Source organism: Bombus fervidus, chromosome 17, assembly GCF_041682495.2.
Source record: "Bombus fervidus isolate BK054 chromosome 17, iyBomFerv1, whole genome shotgun sequence".
Lineage (NCBI taxonomy): Eukaryota > Metazoa > Arthropoda > Insecta > Hymenoptera > Apidae > Bombus > Bombus fervidus.
The window spans coordinates 6,958,841-6,980,789 of NC_091533.1; the positions used below are offsets into that span (position 1 = coordinate 6,958,841).

At 38.1% G+C, this 21,949-nt stretch overlaps 1 protein-coding gene across 11 annotated transcripts in view; it reads right to left on the bottom strand.

Moving 5' to 3' along the window:
* The window catches only part of Ten-m (teneurin transmembrane protein Ten-m), a 659,822-nt gene that overhangs the window by 36,602 nt on the left and 601,271 nt on the right, over positions 1–21,949 (bottom strand). The window lies entirely within an intron of this gene.

Consider the following 21,949-nt stretch of genomic DNA (forward strand, 5'->3'; position numbering starts at 1 on the left):
AGGCGAAAGGGTTGAGCCGATCTCGCGATTAGGCACGTTTCACACAGCCAGGCTTTCGCCGCCGCTACAGGGATTACAACGACTAGGGGGAGTGACCCAGAATCGCAAAACTCTCTCTCCTCTGCGCAACGATGCGAAATGAAAATTTTTCGAAGGCAGTTTCACAGCTTTGTCATAGTGCTCTGTGCCAGGTATAACAATGTCACCCCTTCTCTCTCTCCCTTTTTCCCCTTTTTTCTCTCTTCCTCTCCACTTTTCCAAAAAGCACACACCAATAACGGAAGATGCGTTGTCGTTTCTTTCTTTTTTGCCGCCGATGTATCGGAAGTCTTTGTTGGAATTTCTATAACAATCCTTTTTTCGCGCGTCAATCGATGGTCTTTAGGAAGCAATATACCAGATTCGTGGCTTGTTCGAACGAAATGTTTGGTGTAGAATCGATCTTGCTACTGGCTTTGAAAATTACTGGTAAGTCTGATTTTACAGAGATGAAGAAGCAAAGGTAGTCTTGAATTTGATAAAACTACAAGAAAGTAGCTCGATATGAAATCAGTAATCGTTCAAAGGAGATTTAAAGATTCGTATAAAAATGTATAAAATATCCGAAATAATACTTAGTAATATGTGCTTATAATACTTAGTAAGGAAAGCAGATTACCTTAATCATTTCATGAAAACATGAATTTCAACAAAGTTCCGCAGTTCAGCTTGTTATAATATCGCATTGTTATATTAACTTATTCGCACAATTGCGTCAGAAATGACTGGAAAGACGCGTTTCGAACGCGAGGCTACGTTAAATCTACGTTCATCTCGAAGAGTTTCAGGAAAAAAGAATCAAAATTCCATTATGTAGAATGTTATCCCGTACCGAGAGCAACGGTTCCATAAATTTAGTTTCTCGAGCAAGCCGAATAGAGAGGGTCGCAACTCATTTTTAGATTTCCTCGAAGTCGATACTCGGAAAGTGGAGCAGTCTCTGGGTTCTTTAAGTCGATTATAAGCCCGGTCAGATTCGAAGCACCCTCTCCTTTCCTCTCTCTCTCTCTCTCTCTCACTCCCTTCCTTCCTCTCTCTTTCTCTTTCATTGTATCGAGCACAATCTAAAACGCCTAACAGACCAGAGCTCCCCGGATAGGGTGACCGTCGAAGAAACTCGAGCTGCGTTCTTTTTACGTTCTCTATTAGCCAATGAACTGGATCCTTTCGAGCCCTTTTTTACGCCTGTAAAGAACGTCCTTCTGACATTTGATCGACTGGTACGCAACAGGAAGCAGAGAGGAACCTGAACGAATAAAGAACTGGGTGCTCTTCTCGAAGGGTATGAGCAAGAAGGTACCAAAGAAGAAGCGCAAGAAAAAAGATATGAAAAAGACGAGAGAATGTTGGGTTTTAAACTTTTGCGATGATTAGGTGACACGCGTGCTTCTTCGAGTTTCGATCGTGCTTTTAATATATTGCATTCCGACGTTTGACGAACAAGGTTCGTTTCTTCGGGTTGGAACTAAACAATTTCTATCGAAGATACCATCGAAACCAGCGAATAAGGAGAATGAGTGTTGAAATGAGTAAAGTCTATCGTACAATTAACTTCAGAATATCGACAGCAATAAGTGCTAGTTCGTCAAATCGTAGTTACTTTATCTTATGTTAAAAATGGAGTGGAAAAAGACCTTCGCTCTGTAAAATGACAAAGACTTTCCCAATCTGCAACTAATCGCTCGTCTCTCACTTTTTCTTCATCCCCAACGATTCGTGAGGGAATTTCGATTCGTGCTCTGTTTGCACTACCTCACCCCTTCGCCTTCAACTAAGAGCACTCGACCCTTTTACGAGCGAACTTTCTCAGTTTCGACATTTTCCCCCGAGGGGCGACCCGCCATTTTGCGTTACCAGCAGCATGCATCGGTTCACCAAAGAAGCCTCGGACATGTAAATTGCAGTAACATCAAGCTAACATCGAGGAAAATGGAAGAATGAGAACCAGTGGTCTCTTGCACAAGTGATCTAATATTACGTACAATCGAAGCTTGAAAACCTTTATACGACTACAATTTTTTTTTTTTTGTTCTCTTCCGTTTCACTGCGGAAGCCTCTTTACGTCGACAAATAAACTTGCTTCATCTCGAATTATCTGCCACGTTTACGAATGAATGTTATGAACTCGCATAGAATTGTTTAATTATATTCTCTATATGTTTATTTGTTACGGTGCAATGGCCGACAATTTCTTTCTTTTTCTTCCAGATGGCGAATATTATATTTTCTACAAGATATATTTAGATACAAATACACTATGCACGAGTAAATTTTAAAATCCGTCAAGTATCATTTTGTGTCAATTACTGTCATATTAGCAATGTTTAACGTCATATTAATTCTTGTATATCTTAACCCAGTAAACTTTGATAGTATCATTGGTGTATTAATATTCCGATAAAATGTATAAAGATCGACTTAAAACAGTTTCAACTTTCGTATTCGGTATTTCGTATTTATGTGTGTGATATAAATCAAGAAGCTGAAATAGAATCATCAAAGTCGGGACTGTTAAATATCTCCCTTGTAGTTTTCTCGTACTTCTGTAGCATATTTGTATAGTTATATAGTATTTATATGTAGTATATTTTTATAGTTTCAAATGCTATTTTAGTAATAATTTTTAATAATAAATGATCTATTTCTTGTGAAAGTTCCAAGTGTAAAATATACTTGAAATATATATATATATCGTCGTCAGAAATTTCCATATAATATAAATGTTAGTAACAATAATTTTTTCTCACATATAACGTCATGTACTAGGAGTTAATTTTCTAATCCGAGCAGTATTGAAGTTTTATCAAAGAATAATAGAGATAGAAGAAATTTGGCAATTTCCAGGCTTCTGAAAATTCTTAAAAGACGCATGTAACTATTATTTTTAATATCTTTAGGAAAGATTCGAACAGCTTCAACTTATCCCACAACAAAGCGAACACTAGTAGCATTAATCACATCGTATTCGTCAACTCAACAGAATCATCACAATACCTCTCGATCCACTTCCAAAATCTACAAGCCGCCATTGACATAACAGCGTAAGTAACTTTGCGCCCAGGCATCAGGAGGCAAAGAAGAATAGTAAGAAGCCATCGAAGCAGAAAACTCTTCGCAGCACGTCGTTATTCTTCCTAATAGATCGGCGGGAGTAGTCATTGTGTCGGTCGTTACACGGCCGATCCTTTCTTCTCCGCCGATCGGGTCGCGTTAAAAGGACGAAAAGAGCAACGACGAGGACAGCAACTACATAAAGAATCAGCGCCAGGTCGACCAAGGCTACCTCGCTATCCCGTAATCCAGGATGAGTCTCGTGCTATAGAGACGGAGCACGTTGCCGAAGAATCTGGGTCCTATTGGTGAATCGAATTATGCTCGGTTACTTGAACCTATCAAGTCCTCTCTCCTTTCCTAGATTCAGTGCCATGGGGTCAGCCCTACAGAGACTCAGCGAGTAAGTCTCAAAAGTTTCAAGAGTTTACTTTGAAGAATCTAGAAGTGTATATATTTCTTCCTTATTTCTTAACTTCTTAATTTCCATAATTTATAGGTCATGATGTGACATAGCCAATTTGTTTCCAGACTATACCTGTAGCAATTTTTTGTTAAATGTACGTTTGAAGCAAGTATCTTGTATTTATATATATATTTTTAAATTTTAAATTTTCTCGATATAATCACGACAGTCGCGTACCATTACAATGCTAGTGAAACTTGGGAAAGTTTCGTATAATACGCGTAATAATTCGTACAAAGTTTCTATCGTAAACGCTCGAATGTTTCTGTGAATCATTACATAGAAGCTTGGAAGCGTAGTTGATCCATCTTTGAACCTACTTGAGTTCATCGCTACTACAAATACAGGACAAGCATGTTGCGGGAGAAGCCTGAGTCCTATTGGTGAATCGAATTGTACTCGTTTGCTTGAACCTACTGGGTCCTCTTCCTTCAAAGATTCAGCGCCATGGGTTCCGTAAACGCGACGATGAAAACGTTAGAAAGGAAAAGAGGGCCCAGTGGTCCCGAGAAAAAAGGATTTTGTTGAATGAGCAGGGCAAGGACGGTTGTTGTCGCACCGGGCCGCGTAATGGATGTGCGCCCATTGAGAATGCACGTGGAAACGCGTAACATAATATAGGGCGAGCAAGAGCCCATGTCTAATGGAATTTATTAGAGAAGGGAGCCTCCGCCAAAGATATACCTGAAGAATCTTTTCTTCCTTTTTCGCTTACGTTCGTTCCGCGTGGCATGCGTCTTCGATCGGAATCAAGAGCGAACGAAAAAGGAGCGTCGTAATTTCTCTGTTGCTCTCTTGTTAGCACTTACGATTAGCTGTCGCGTGTAGAAATAGGTTTATGTGTGTTGTAGGTTAGGCGAGACTCTTGGGAATACTGGTTTGATTTATGGTAATTGCGGCTTGGGAAAGTGGAGATGTTTCTATGGCTTTCTAAATGTTCGAATTTGTCTGACCAAATAACGAATGTCTCTGGCTTTTGTTTTATGTTTCGTTATTAACGAGCTTGATCGATTTGCCGATAGACTTCGCTCGTTAATTCTTAGTGCTCGTTAACATAAATTCTCCAACTGCAAAAGAATGTCAGGATTTCCTCGAATCTTAATCTGGACAAACTCTGAAAAATATGCTCGCTTACAGGATCGAATTAATCTTTCCCGAAACACGTACTGCTCTACCAACATCGACCGAGAAATTGCCTGTAATCGTGGACGTTTCGTTCCAATTTACCCTTCGACAAAAATCGAGGAGTACAACGGAGGCAGAGGAATTGTAAACCTTCGTCGATGTATACTCTATTGGTTAAAACAAAAAATCACGCGAGTGAGCGTTCGTGATAAAATTTCCGAATAAACTCTACAGAGCGTGGAATTAATTTTTGTAGGAAATCGTGGCCGGTGTTAAATCGTTCAGAAGTAAAACGCGACATGGAGGAAGATGGTGGTGTAACGTTTACCGTTGGTACGATGGGGAGAAGTGAGCAAACGATTGGGATCCCTGGTCACGTATCACCAGACCGAAATCGATGTATTTTGGGGAGCGGAACGGAGGAAAATGGACAAGGGTTAGCCTCGTGTCTGGATTAGCTTTCGAACCGGAACGAATTAATACTAAAACGAGTACGCCACGGGGAAAAAAATGTGTGTACGCGTAAGTCTGCGTTCCCGTGTACCATGGGAATCGCGATTCCGAAACGAATTCGTGTAATAGGATCGAGATCATGGACCAATAGCATACCAAATGCAACTCGCAATCGCGTATTATATAGTACGATTTGTTTTTTCTTTTTCTTTTTTTTAGGGTAATTCAAAAAATGAAAAGTGGCAATTATAAACTGTGATGTGATATGTAATTGAGAGCATTTTCCGTGGCTTTTTAGCTCTTTGTCTCTTTTTTTGCGAATAATGAAAGATGAAAGAGTGGATGTGTATTTGTTAATTAAGATAATCTATGATAAATGGAACAGATCCTAGATAATAAAAATCGAACACACTTTAAAAGTGGCCTGACATGCGTCGTATTGGCTGATAAAAGGGCCAGAAATATTCTTTCGATAATATTTTCATAGAGGGCCTGCGTTCATGCCTGTCTGGATCCACCAGAATATAATTATCTCGGCACGAGGCAGGATATAATTCACATCCTGCGTCAGAAGCCCTTCCGGATGTACGTTTTCAGTCGGGACACGTCGATCTTGTCTTTTTACAGACACCAGCACCTTCCCTTCTCTCTTTCTGGAAAGTTTCGGTGTCGAAGTTGAAAACTTTGATCGACTTTGATCGGTTGCTTCGAAAATTTACAGGCCAGATTATTCACGTTATTTGACGGTTCATTTTCAAATATATACCCTTCCTTCGATGTGACCCGAAATATGAAAAAAAAAAAAAAAAAATAACTTTAGCATATAATACATAATCTAAAATAATATATTCTCTTTTTACTAGGAGAATAAAATAGTCGTAGATAATTATGGAAGATGGTGGGAATTACAAAGTCCTATTTATAGTTGTTAGTCATGGTGGTTCGATACGGTGTTCAAAGCGATGAGACGATAATTTATTTAACCATTTAACGCACGTACTCGTAACATATAAAAATTGTTTTTAATTTAGTTATAGATCTTTGTGCATTCAAGATTTTATATAGCAGAATAACCATATATTTTATTAAAAGATATAGATATACATTGTAGACCTATTTGCATCGTCTGCTGGTTTTTAATATGAAAAATTTAATTTATGGTCTTGAGAACTACGATATTTTATACATAGACTACAATATCTACAATATATATCTTATGGAAAATATATGGTGTACCTGTCTGCGTTGTAAGTTGTTTTTTTTTATTATAACAAGATTTAATTTATAGATGGAAGAGCTACAATAGCTTATACATATATTGAAACGTGTATATATTTTATAAAACAATATGCTATATATCTCTGTGCATTGTCTGTTGTCTTTTAAGAAATTTAATTTATGTATTTTAGCGTAAAAATTTATATCACATTCGGCGTAAAAAAAAATCCTCTAGATCATGATTCATATGGTGTTCGATGTTTAGATAATTCAGCACGACAAAGCTCGGTTTTAGTGGCCATAGTAGGTTGGGCCGATTTCGATGGTAAAAAATGATTCTCCTTTTGTGACCGTTTCAATCGAACGAGCGGCTCTCGATAGCGCCACTTTAGTCGGCTCTGGTATATTTCATCGAAACGCAATTCAATTACGGCAAATTGATATAGTAGCCAGCGCGCGTTGCGCTGCCGGCAAATTTTCACGAGAACTTTGGAATACTAACCGATCAACCGTGTTCGCGATATTATTATACAACTAAATGTCGCGGTGTCAGCCGGCCCATAAATTATCGGCCACCCGTGTATTCTCACATAATCCTCGTATATTTCAATCACAATCGTTTATTTAAACTGTCTAATACCGATCTTCTTTGACCGATTTACTCTAACTCTTGATTCCATAAGAAAATTGTAAGCATTATTTCTCATTAATTTATGCTATATATTCTACTAGCATAATTGTTATTACAATATTGAATACGTGGACTCTTCATACTAAAATTTCATATAAGATAATTATTCTTAAAGTCTTTAATAAGATCCTAATATTGTTCAAGTTTCAAATGAGATAATAATTCTTAAAGGTTACAATAATTTCCTAATAACATTTGAAGCTTACTTAACTCTTCCTAAGTGTCTCAATACTCATGAACAAGAATATACACAGAGACAGAGACACGTATATTACAGCGTGTTCAAGGCGGTGTACGCGCGCGCGAAAATGTACGTAGTCGAGGATAAAGGGAGCGAAGAACGAGGGTAAAGAACCACCATAGCAGCCTCTACTATCCCTTCCATCCCTCTAACCTTTCTCCAGCACCCTCCCCTCACGGTTCACCTCACCCTATCTCGAGCTTTGGCCAGGCAACGCTACCACCATCGTTGCCCTCCTCTGGCTTCCAATTAAAATCCTTTCGCCCATCACAGCCCTGCATTCTCTCTCTCTTCCTCTCTCTTTCGACACTTCTGCCCCTCTTTCTCTATGGCCATGCAACGGACGGCAGTATGCCCTTTCATTTTTAAAGATTTTCCTCCTCTGACGCCAGCAAGTCGAATCGGAAAAAGAAGTCGAGAGGACTTTGCGCCTCGGTCACTCGGAGTTTACGCGCGTTTCTATGGAAAACACGCTGGATTTTTCAGTTCTTGGCTCGATCCAGAGAACGTCTTTCGTTGCGCGTTTTTTGAGATTGATTCCCACAGAATTGGAAATTTCGAATGTTAATTGAAATATCGTATTATCGCAATGGTCTACAAAACAATTTGTGAGGCACTCCACGTTGGAAAAATTAATAAATCAGGCAAAGGTGTTTGAAAAACACAAAAACTTGATTCAATTTTTTATCTCCGAAGGCAAGGGAAAAGATACCTTCATAGAAGATACAAAGTGCATTTTGCGAGAAAGAATTTTGCTCGTAAGAATTGGAAGGCTTTAACTGGTTTTTCGCAACGGTATATGAACATCAGCGAGATGTACAAATTAATGAGAAATTAATAACAAATGATAAATTTTAGTTGTCCGTTTAAAAACTTGTGTAAAAGTAACAGTGTGTAAAACTTCAATGTGCCGTTTATGATTGACGTATTGGTAAGTGGTTTATGCGTGGTTTCCGCATACGTTTTATGTATACATCAACGGGTGCACGCGTGAACATGATTGCGTCGTCTCATTCTCTCTCTTCATCGCCAATTCTTCCATTCTCGTCTTTCTCGTGCCTTAAACTGTGTAGAATGGCGGCAAGGGCGGTCGTTTTTTCAGCGGACAAAATGGAAACTCGACGGGTTCGAGAGACGGATCTCGAGAGTGACTCGTTCCCTGGTTAGGGGAGGAAAAAGGGCTTAATTCGTTTCCCATTAGAATTTACGCGCCACGGGAATGAAGAGAGGCTGCGAAACTGCCAGGGAAAAGAAAGTCTGGAGGGTGGAAAGAACGGATAGAGAGAAAAAAAAAAGGGAGTTCGAATCTTTCTACTTTTCTTTCTTCGCGTAACAACCATCGAATTTCGCGGTGCTTCCTCGCCGCGGAAAATAAAATTAGCTTTATCGATGTGACGCACACGAGTTTCGTTCGAAGATAGAAGAAGAAACGAAGGTTCGAATCAAGGTTTCGTGCGAAAAATCGGGTGAAATCGATGTTGAATTATCCTTTTTATGCGATTCCCTCCCCGATAGTCAGGAGAGCTCGATAACCAAGAAATGTTACAGTGTTCTTGCTTTTTCGGAATAGAATGTTATTTATATTTTTATTGAGTTTGTTACTATATATTAAAACTTTAAGAATTCTCTAGTATAGTTTGACTTTAATATTGTATTTTTGAATTTTAAGAACATATTTTTCCTTGATAATTGCTTCATATTCATAAGTTCAATAAAAATTGAATAATTCACACAATTATTTCAACTTTATCGCTACTTATAACAAACAACGGCCAGAAGACAAAGACGGCGCGTAGATGGCGCAAAACGTGCGAAAAGAAGGAGGTATAAAAGTAATAACGCTCCATTTCACGAGTCAGTAAATTCTAATCGAGGATCGTTAATCGGCGATGAGCGGAAGTCGAGCGTGCTGTAGGGCGCGTTTTTTCCTCCGCGCTTTCTTTCTTTCACCGCGTTGAAACCGAGCGGACGCGTACACAGACCTTCAAGATCCCCCAAGACGCGCACTCGAATTCACACGGACCGGCGCTCCTTTGATTTCGATCCCCTTCCATTTTCCAAAGAAAAATTCCTCGCGGGAACACCAGCAAACCATCGCTTTTCCACGGTCCATGGCTTAGATCTTCCTTCTAGAGGAAAAAAGATGGTGGAAAAAATAAAAGAACAGGCTCGATGTCGTATCAAACTGCTCCACTGAACGTCCACTCGAACGTGCGTGCTTCAACGCATCTGATCTTCAACGACCACCGCCTTTTCGTATCTTTTCATAGGGTGTTCGATAACAGTGAGCCAAATTTAAGTTTAGTAATCGGGACAGACGAGAGAAATGTATATTTTTCAAGTTTATAAATAATCGTGAAAACTGCCTTTTCTTAGTGGACCATAAATATGATTATACGTAAAATATGATACTAAAGATGGAGATAATGAAAGAAGTCTATGGACAAAAATGTTGTCTGGGTTATAATCATAGAATTAAATAAAGTCAATTAGTTGATGAGGAAGACACTTTTTGAAACACGCTCTACTACACCTTTCGTATGTCTCGAACGCGTTGTTTCCGCGCAGCACATAAATTCCAATGGGAAAGGAATTAAGCTCTGGCCCATTTCCCCGTGGACTCTTGCGCTTCTGTTCTCTACGAACGCTTTCCTAGCATGAATGGTAGGATATATCATTCGATTACCAGACTGCAGAAACGTGCTACTCGTTTTGCACCCTCTTTCCTTTTCCTTTTCGTTCGTTGCTTATATTCCAGCACGGCAAACGAACATTCATTTTTTTCATCTTGAGGCATTATCGGCTCGTTAAAGGAGTTATTACGAGCGGCCAATCGTTTATCGGCTCCTCTCCAACTCTCTTTCAAGGCATTGTGAACCGCAGACGATTCGTTCGCGAGCACTGCGTTCCCAGAATCTCAAGTCGAGATGTTTTTCATCAAAGAATCCTTCGTTTATGACTGTTTTATGCGTGAAAATGTGCTTAAGATATTAGGAGACAACGTTGCGTTAACGCAACATTTCATTTCGAATTCTTTTTCAGTCAACTTACGATTTCTTTAAATTGCGCCGCTTAAAGTTTTCTACGCTAATACAACTATATCATACATACGCAAGCTTATTAAAAGTATTCCAACACTTGCATATTACGATTATTATACAAATATTTTGAAATTTTGTTATCGTTGATACGAGACTCGATTAGCATGATCGTATTGGTAAAGTTTGAAATAAATTCGAATATATGAAAGTTCGAAATCATAGAAATATTTAACTATTAACAATTAACTATTTAAACAATCAATCGACAAGAAGAAATATAAAAAGATTAAATAAATAATATGAAATGGAAAATAATTCTTACTTTTTTCTTTTTCAATTTACTTTTTCGCGTTTTGCTCATGGAAGTATGATAATTCCATTGTTCCGGTGCGGTAAAATTTCTACGTTTTACAACTGCATTTATATTTTGCGATTTACACGAGAAGCCAGCTTGGTTCCGCGTTTTCCGCTGACTTTCCGGCGTGTAACAGCGCGTGTTTACTTGCTGTTTAGAGTGTACAGCATATGCGCGCCCTTCATAAACAAGCGTCTGTTTTATCGTGACGTGAATACGCGTCCTTCGTAGCGAAAGGATTTAAAAAAAGAGAGAAAAACGAAATATACGAAAATTAGTTGCACATCGATCCAATATTTTTTAGTTCTTTCCTACAACAGGATTTTCACATTGTACAATATTATATTATATTATACTATAAAAAGTATTGTTTCATTTCACGCAAGTATAAAGCCTCGATTTCAAAAGATTTATTAATGGTTACACTATATAACTTTAACAAACAATTGTCTTGAAAATCTTAATCTTTAATTTAAATTAATTTAATAATTAAAGAGTTTAATCGAAAATTCTAATCTTAAATGTTAATTTGTTAAAATCTTATCGAAGAGAAATTCCTCCCATAGAAACGAATATAATTTTCTATGCAAGAAACATAAGAATATTATTATACTTGCATTGGATTATTTAAAAGATTAGGTTTCTTAATAAATCATCTACTATATTTGAACTTCGAGATACCAAAACCTTTTATGCATAAAAATACCAGGAAATTACTGTACCTACACCAAATTATTTTCAAAATTAGGCTTATTACGGATCCATTATCTTTATTATCTCCCAAATATGACAAAAGCTTCATTCTAACCGTAAATAAAAAAAAAAGGCTGTTTCGCGTCTAAAATCACAGAGCAAAAAGCATCGACAGGATCCAGGAGAATACTCGCAACTCCCGGAACGTAATTCCCTACGTCGCAAACGAGCGTCGGAATAATTAATGCACGTGTGTACTCTTTTTTCACGACCTGCGACGTTACAATGACGTGAGAAACTGAAACATCGCCATTTCGAGAGAGTCGTGCGGTTCGACGGTCGTTCGTGTGCGAGAAACGTTAACACGCATCTTCTTCCCGTGTAAAATCCAGTCAACGGGAGACTTTTTGCATTTTCTAACCGAAAACCAGGCAGACTCGTTTCGTCCCACACGATCGATCATTATCGCTGGACAGATCGTATTCACGACAGCCGAGATTCGATCGTGCCGACCGATTTGCAGCAAATTATCATAATCCGAAGGTTTTTTTTTATTTGGAATAATTTTACAATCAATTCTCATTGAGAATTATAAGTAAATTATTCTGGCGTGGTACTACAACGTGAATAATAAGTGATTATCGTATGTTCGATTCTAGCTGAATCTAATGCTTAAATTTAGAAATAATCCAAAGGTGTGTATGAATTTTTAAAGATTATGGAATAACGAATGGTTTGGTTTCGCGACCTTCAAAGGATAACACTTATGGTTAGGTGAATTAGAAATACTTGGTTTCTATTTCTCGTGGAATTATATTGTACGCCGTTTCGAGGACGTCGAGGAACGTCGTGGTTTCCATTTGAATATCGTAAAAAGAAATTTATATATTCTGAATTTAAGAAATTTGTGGATGTGTGTGATTTTGAGAAAGGCTTGGAAGATTCTTCTTTTAAATCGAAAGATATCTATATTTGAGGTTTTAAAGATATATCATGATTGAATAAATTGAAAATCTAATAAAATCCATAACAGTATTTGAATAACTTTTCGTACTTAATATTTTTCTACGTATTTCTGCACGTTGCTAATTAAAATACTTTGTATTCGAAGAACCGTGTATTTTATCGAGGCACTGATCAATTATAAAAAGTATAATTAGATTGCTGTTTAAACGTTCTATAAAAATGTTGTATTTTCTTCAACGAAAATATAAAAATCCACCGGAGCGTGGATCATTGCACCCATTGAGAAACATGTAAAACAGGTTAAAGAATCTTACAATTGCGAACGAATAGTTTCGCAGTGGATCGCAAGCGATCGTAAAAAATAGGAACACGATTTGTGGATGTTCGAACGAAATGGTTACAGTGGTATTCGTGTCCTTTTGAGGAGCGATCTGAAGCGCTGAAAAGCGCCAATCCATGATTCCAGCCTCCCACCCACGCAGCAGCCCTGACAGAGTCGACAAGATCGTTTTGTTTCAACGAGCAATTTATCTGTTCCCCGCCCTCGTAACGTGAACATCCTGAGCCCACAACAATACTCGGGACACTAACGACGCACTACGTCACGGTTCAAATTGTTGACGCTGCGACCATTCGATTACTTTTCGTGCAACGCCATACGCTCCCATTCATAAGTATTCGGACACCTACAGAAAGTGTGATTAATTTCAAGATACAATAAATCTTGACGCTTCGAATACTTCTAAAAAGACGTTTAGAAATTTGTTTCTGCACTTGAACCTCTCCAACACAATTTTCTCCTGTTTGTGTCAACAACAGTCAACAATCTATTGTATACTTTCCGTAATCTTCAACTGCTTCGATACGATAGTATTTAACACTAGAATTACCGATAGCTAACACGAAGCTGTTTCTACCGTAATCAATCAAAATGACTGGGCTTTAAAAAATACGTGATAATAGAATATTTTTATATTTTTCGATTTATTATTTCGATTTATTTCTTACAGAAGGAATTCCATGTTATGTAGTACATTTTTGGTATTATTAATCCAGCTGGGACTATGATCCCTAAACGAAGATTGACACATTTATAAAATCGTAGAACCGGCCGTTTGACCGGTGTGGTATTTCTAGTGTTAGCGTCTAACGATCGATCCGGAATTTTCCTGATAACGGATATCATCATATTGAATGGTACGCGGTAGAAATTTTAAAAACGTGTGGCAAATTGTACGAAACGAGGAAGCTGGTTAATTGAGGCTCGATAAACCCCCAAATTGCAGGACTCTTTTACGATTTGAAAAGTACCAGTTATTTTGACTGATATTGATATAAATAGCCTTGATACAAAATTATTTCGAATTTGAATATATAAAAAACAAAATAAAATTCATTATAGTTGTATAGTATAGTATGTATAGTATTGTATAGTATATTAGTTATCGTTGCGAAAGTCATTACATCATTGCGGAAAAAGTAAAAAGTATAACATAAAGTAGGAATTTTAAAATAAAATTGTAAACCCAGTCAATTTGGCTGGTGTGGTAGTTCTAGTGTTAATCTACGTTCGAATCGCTACGCTCACTCGCTATATGTATAGAATCAGTGTGATATGGCAATTCGTCGAGCATTCGTCCGATCATATACATAGAGCATTATAATCGGATACACCTGCCACGTGTACTAATACCAAGGCATTCATCTTCGATCTAGCTAATCACGTTCCACTCGACGAAAAGCGAAGTCAAGCGTTCCTTGATTTCGACACGGATATACATAACGCGTTCGATTCCGCAACGGTGTCAATGACGATCGATACCGTTGATTTATTTAACCGTGCAGCGGTAACCTGTGATTGGATAACCTAAGTGCGAAAATTAATCGCAGAGGACAGATCATATAGGCGCGATCGACTTGTCCAATCTCAGAAATGGTGTCCCTGCTTGATCGACTATATCATAGAACACACCTAATCGTTCCGAGATGCGTGTGAAATATTCAGCAATTCAAATGTATTTAGATAATCCTTTTTGATTTGGTTGCTGATGTTTTTAATTCGAATGTATGAAATTATGTTAGCAAAAGAAATTACTTTCGATCCTTAGAAATCCGTGTTACGAGTCTGTGACAAATATTGTTATATAGTAAGAAAAAAAAATAAAACAGGGAAATAAAACGTGAATACAAAGATCGTGAGAAACTGCTAAAAGCGATAAAAATAACTCTTTAGTTTGTCACACCTCAACAAATTTATTGATCGAATTCAGATTTTAGCAGCTTAAATTACCACTATAAAAGGCAACTTTCCCTCACCATTACGAGTCATGAATATCGCAACAAAATGTTGCTCCTGTATTTCGCTGTAGCCTACTCTGTATATCCTGGTTCGAAAACTCATTCACCGTTTCATCTGGTTGGAAGTAGACCAACGATTCCCATTTTCCGCGTTCATAAATTCACCATCTGAACGTGAAACGACAGTGGGCTCTGGGTGTATTTACGAGGATACACGATCTGTGCGGAATTAATTAACGGAAATGCGTGGGCGTTAACGAGGCGAGTGTGCTTTTGACATCGGCACTCGTTAATCGGTACCATTAAGAGTCGATAGAGATCGTCGATAGGCTCGATCTCTCGTTGGTCCGAGGTTGCTTTCGCCTCGTATGTTATCGTCTTATAATATCTAGGTACCGAGATCGACCCACCTTGGTTCGTAATCCGGTGATATAGAATCTGAAAGCGCGGACCAACTATTAATTAAAGGATTTCCGATTCGTAGAGATCGCCTCGTTAGTTCACGTACGTGAAGAAGGCCATGATTTAGGGACTTCTCTCTTTCTCTTTCAACTTTCCAAATTATCAGTATCTATATAGGCGTAATAATCCCTCTTAATGTGAATAAAAGCTATTATTTCACAGGAATTCGTAATGTGAATGGTTAAAGAAATGTGGAGATGTTGGAGATGATATTCGGTAAAAATAATAAAAGAGTATTTTAGATTAAAATATTAATCCTTCTGATATGTGTAAAATGAAATTTTTCACCGTTAACGTTATACAATAAAATACACGAAGTTTTACTTAACTCCTACTATTTCAACTGTATCCATGAAAATATGAGTTTACATAAAAATCCGCAGTCTAACAATGATCAAACAAGAAGGAAATGAATTACCGAGTTAATGAATTACTAAGAGGTTTATAAAAAGAATACCAAAGTGGCCTTGGAACGTAAAACGCCTAAATATGAATGAACAAACAAACACTTTGCCAAACTCTGTGAAACGAAACACCCAAATAATAATCGCCCACTTCATATCCATTTTCCATCCGCTCAGAGACTATTACAGGGGGTTAGTTGGTAAAGTCTGGCTAACTTCCTGTTCCGTGTCGCTCTGCCGGTCCATTGTCTAGACTGGCGGCAAAAGAGAAGCTATTTCTTCATGAAGACACGGTGGCCTGGCATTCTTGCCCCGACACAAAAGAACGGGGCCAAAATATATCCGCAAAGCCAAGGTTAAAATCGATGCAGTAGTCGTTTAGCCGGAGCTACCTCGGTAGACGCTGGTAAAATAAGGAAAAGGGAAACGAAAGGAGGGAAATAAAGGAGGGACACGAAGCAGAAGCGGAGTCGTCGAGGGGTTGAGGGTGGAAAAAGCGCAGGAGAGAGAGATTCTGCGTTTGGCAGATCGTGGATATTGGAAGGAGGCCCGACGAGGTCATAGAAGACGATCTTAGGGTTGAGAGCTTTGAATTCGTCCTTATGCTACTCCGAGATTCCTTCTTCTCCGCGACTTTTGCTCGAGCAATCACATTTTGCTAACTCTGGCACAGACCCGGGTGAAATTTATTTGAAATAATAATTTTTGAGTATAGCAGAACCTCCATTTATCCGAACTTATCGGGGGACAAACAGTTTATATAATTGGAGTTCGTACAATAGCAACTCACTAATTATCCCCACTACCTGGTATTTTTCCTTCGTATAATAGAAGCTCAGGTTCAGATAAATGAATTTAACCAACAAAAGTTCAGTTAATCGGGCATTAACTAAAATTTCGTTGAGATAGGTGGAGTTCGTACAAATGGTGTTCTACATTATACAGTTTCATGGAAGTATTCGAATCTTTTATGAATTAGTATATTCCGTGACATTATGCGTGTTTGTTACACTTTCACATTTGGAAATTTCATTAATACTGTTGCGAGGCGAAACACTATCGTATTTGAAACAGACCTGAAAATATGTGTATGCATAGAAATTGCAAGCACAAGAGTATATTACGTACAGATCGCAAAGGTATTTAAACAGTCGATTATCCATTAATTTATAGACGCGGATATTCAGTGCGATCATGTACGTTTACAATAAATATCTTGCAATTTCTACATACTATTCCTATATTCTATATATTAAGCAATCTCAAACACCATAAGATAGGAATAAATGTATGAAAATACTTTATCGCAATTAGACTCCTCTCTTGAATGTATAACAGTATTATGTCACAATTAAATTTCCAAATTCGTTCACAATTCCCAAATCAGGCGACCCAGCGACACGAATCTGAGAGGTTACACGTGCCGACTCATCCCTCCGCGTGTAAGACATCAGTTCCAGAATTGACATGGCGTCACGTAGCTAACAACCCTCGGCGAACGTTTCTATTATCGAGCAGGGAGGCTAAAATGCTACTGTAACGAGGGCAAGCTTCTTGAATTACGCGGCATGCCGTGCCGGCGAGATTAACGTCTAGTAATAAGAAGCGGACGAAAGTCAGACAAAGGGAGAAAGATAGGCGAAGCGAGATACACTCTTGTTCGTAAGTATTAGGATACTCGCAGAAAGCGATGTAAACTTTAGAAATGATTGGGAACTTGTTCAAACCTATTACAACTATTATCTGATTCGGAACATGTGCAAGAACAGATCAAAACTAGATATAAAATCTTGAGATTGATAAAGAAAATCTCATCTTTGCGTGTAACGTCTGTCGGTCGTTGTTCTAACGAATCTCGACAATTGTGCTATTGAATGTTTTATCGTAATTCCAAATTCTAATTCTCTGAGTTTTGCATTTAATTCATAATACATAACATTCGTGACACATACAATTTTTAATTCATATTCGTCACCTTTCTTCTTGACAATCTTATAAATAGTTTTTACAGATTGCGTGCTTACCTTCAACGTATGCAAAATTATGAACAGTTAATCACTTGCCTGATGAATTTAAACGAATTACCACGTCTTATATGAAACCAAAAAATATCTTAATAATTATGGCCGAGAGTGTACGTCGGCTTGAAGAACGTACACATATAAGAAACGATAAACGATGCTGCGGCTAGTAGGTGCAACACGGACCAAAGATTCCTCATTAGAGGCACGCGCGTGGTTATCGGTTGCTTAGCGTCTATCGAGTCTCTAGACTTGGAATTTAATTGCTATCCTGGGCTGAAGCAGCTTCTTGAAGCGCCACGCTGTCGAGGATTACGATGAAAGTTCCACGAGGCAATTATCTCGTATTTTACCTCGTCCAATGCAACAGTGACATAACTCAAAATTTCCCATTATTCAATAAAATATTGCTCGTTGGTGTAGATTGTGAATGTCAGATTATACATATGTTTGCACGATACGATTGTCTTAAGATTTCTGATGTCAGGTGTACATTACACAGACGTTGTAATTTTCGTGCTTTTTATTTGTAAACACTTTTTCCTACATTTTCGTTGTATGTCTTATTAGAAAAATATATCTGCAATCCAAAGAAAGTTTTCCAAAACTTCCACTATCCTCAAAAACACTGTTCCAGTTATCTATCTTCCAGAAACTTATTTACCGAGCCAGATATTTTTCCAAGAACCAAACTGAAAAGCCTGAGAAAAAAGAAAGAAGAAGAAGACCAGACCTACACTTGTCAGACTGCTTCAGGAGCACTTCATCGATTTACAAATTTCTGTACCTTCAACTCGCTGCTCTTCTTTTTTACGATCTCAGAATAGTCTCACGAGTTATTCCTATAAACTATGCTTTTCAACGAGGTTCTGGATATTCTCCAGCAATCTCCGTATCGCAGGAAATCGAACAAAAATTACCAGGAATCTGTAGAACGAAGCAGACGTACGAGGAGCGTGTCCACGATACACATAGTTTGTTTTTACGAGAGCTCATTTCCGACGAAAGTTCCCGAATCAATTCGTTGACGGCGAAATCCGACAGAAAAGCGGAAGGAGTACAAACTGGTCGCCCTGTCGTTTCTATGTGGGATCGTTACGGTGCATTCAGGAGCGTAGCAGCGGCTGGTGCACTGGGTTTTGCCTGATCGCTTCGAAACTTGAAATAGTTTCAGTGAATAAGTTGATCGCGACGTGTTACGTGGTTGGAAATCAGAGGAGAGTGTGAGAGATGTTTAAACCTGGCCCGAGTAACGTCATGTCGTTTCTACGCTGTTTAACTTTGGCAAAAAATCTGAAAATCCTGTAGAATTTATAATGTCAGATTTGGTAAAAGGTCTCAGATTTATAAAGAATATATAATACTTGATGATTATTTGTGATTGACGAGAAATGGTAGCTTTTTGGACTTGTTTTGTTATTTTTTTTTTTTTATGTTTCTTATTTTTATCTGATATCGAGAATTATTAAAGGTTACTGTACCGTAAATATACAAGTAATGGATTGGAATTAATTTCGAGTTCGAATTACTGTATTTTGATACGATCGAAAGTTATACGGCAGATTTTTCATCTTGCGTAACAGAGATTCGCCCCAACGAAAATTATTAATCTCCGCTTCCCTCTTAATTCGCGCGCCAATGAACCGAATATACGAGGTGTCCTCAGACAAATAGAGACTTGCCCCAGGAATTACGAAAATAATTGGAATCTTGGAAAGTGAATCTATTCGATGAACATAAATGGCACAAAAATTGTTGGTGATGTTACTTGTGATGAATTTTGAGCAAAATATTGAAATTCTGCACAAGTTGAAAATCAATTAAGCGTTAATCAATTTTAAATGGGTATTTGTATACCTAAATACAGGTACCAGCATTGTAACTACGCGTTTAACCCGACGAGTAATTTTGTGCAAATAAATAACTGAGCCTCTAAAATTGATATACTTTTGATTACATATAATTGAAATAATTACGATGCGAGGTAACCACGCAGCCTGTTTAAGTTCTACCTTTTAATATTTCGTTTGCATGAAAGTCTACCGATACCGCGATAAGCATAATTAAAAGATTCCATCGGTAACAACCTCCTCAAACGAACTTCTTCAAACTCGAATCTATTTCCTACGAAATAGAACAAAAATCAAGACCTAATTCGCCTACTAAATTCCCTTACAAACGAAATTCGTACAAATAATCAAACAACGTTCGTTATTGCGTATATTTTATAAATGAATCTGTTCGTGATCTACTTTCATGTAAAATTGATTTTTCAAATAATATATTAATATGCCTTTAAAAACTCATTGGAACCCCAGCTCGAATTCGATGCACCCTAACGAAACGTTGATTCGTTCTCAATTGGCAGCGATCGTTGCAGCTGCACTTGAAATATCCACGTCAAAGTGTCAATAGACAGAGAGGAGCAGCAGCAGCAGCAGCAGCAGCAACGATGATTACAGCCCCGAACTCGACCACGCGATGCCTTATTATGTAAAAATGACGTCGTTGATTCGATGCACGCGCGCGACCGTTCCCATGGTGGCGATCGCGCGTGCGTGCGACTCAACCTTAAGCTTCCACCGGGGAACACCTGATAAACCGCGCGACATTTCGAAATGTCAGCCTGATAAACACGACGACGATCTCCGCCACGATGTTCTTCTCACGGAGACACGAACACGGTCGCGGAAACTCGTTTTCTTGCCTTTCTGTTTGTTCAGATGAACGGTAGAGAGTATAATGCAATATGTTAATGGACTTTGGACGTGTATAATACAGAGAGGAATAAAACGAAGGAACAGTTAAATATTTTAGGAGGATAGAAATAGAGAAATTCGTTGTTCGTAATGGTCTATACAGAAGATTAAATGGATTTTTGCACGCAAATTACCGATTAACCGAGTTGCTATAAAAGTTCATTTTCATTGTAAAATAAATTTAGTTACAAAGAAAGGAGAGTGCTAAGGAAAAATATAAATAACACTGTTTTTTTTTTTAAAGTTTCTCTGTCTTAATAAACACTCTGTTGAGAAATGTATGGCAAGTATCTGGTGACTTATGGCTACGAGTGTACAACACAGACTGTACGTAATAGTTTTGTACGTCAGGTGAAATGAGAAAGTTCAGCGAGGGTATTTTATAGTTTCACAGGCACAAAATGCATAGTCACATAATTTCAGACAGGAAACAAGAAGTGATTAATCAAACTGTACAAAAGACGCCAGAGACAGTCATTATTGCATTTAACGTTGAAAATATAGAGCGCTGCGATAAATTAATTCAAATAAAAGCGCACTCGTAGCTTGGCTAAACTCGACTTATCCATGAAATCACGTAAGCTATCACTATTTGCTATCTGAAGGGGTTGGCAACAACATGACGGCAATTGTACTTTATTATAGAGATCAGAAATATAATAAAAAATAAGCTGAGAAATATATAGATTTCGTTTAATTGGTAAAGATATGTATATGAAATATTTAAAGTTTGCAATATTTAAAGGGTAAAATAAATTTCTATTTATATTCTATTTTCTCAATGATATACACAAAAATCTAAACTTGGATAAACGCACATTTGAGAATGGATTTTGATATCCAAAGCCTTCTTTCTTATTTGCAGCAAATTTCCATGTATGACCTCAATCCCTTCAATTTACTCTCGATTATCCGAAACACGATGTTAGGTATACTTTTTCTGCCAGGACGATTAAACGGAAGTCCTCTTTCTTGTTTTTAAACCGGTGAAAGTGTTGCTTCGGGGAAATCGATCGGCGCTTGAAATAGAGAGGATGGAAGAAAGAAAGAGAGAGAAACGTGGAGGGTGAGGAGGCTTTTATCACGCGAACAGCAGGCGGATCGCTGGATAAGCCGAGATTTCGTGGTGGTAATCGATACACGCGGTCTAGAGCCTCGGCGCATGAATTTACACGGGGATAAATTTAGCGTATAGCGATTTGCATGAGCCGCGGTGATAAGTGCCCTGAGCTGCCCCAAGGAAAATGCAACGAAGCCTCTCTTTTTCGCTCGTACCTGAGTTTCCGCGGTTTTCCTCTTTTCTTAATTGCGACGACGCGTTCTTTAAAAGTTTCCCCGTTTCCATGGCCGTAATTCCGGCCACATTGAATATTTTACGCGATTTTCGCGCCGCGACAGTTGACGGCTCCATGATTTATCAAGCGAATATACGCTCGAACCAGTTGGCGATTCTGCGGTCCAGGAATTTTCATATTCACGCGGAGGAATTAAACGTTGCCGCCATTACAGAAGCGCCGTCTACACTTTTCGCTTTATTTGAGTTGGAAATGGGACGAATTCTGCCAGTGTTGTCCTTAAATATGCGGGAGAAATTTTATTAACACACTAATCGCTAATAATGCGTTTAGTAAGTTCCTCTTTGGTTAATAATTAATTTGATGAAAAC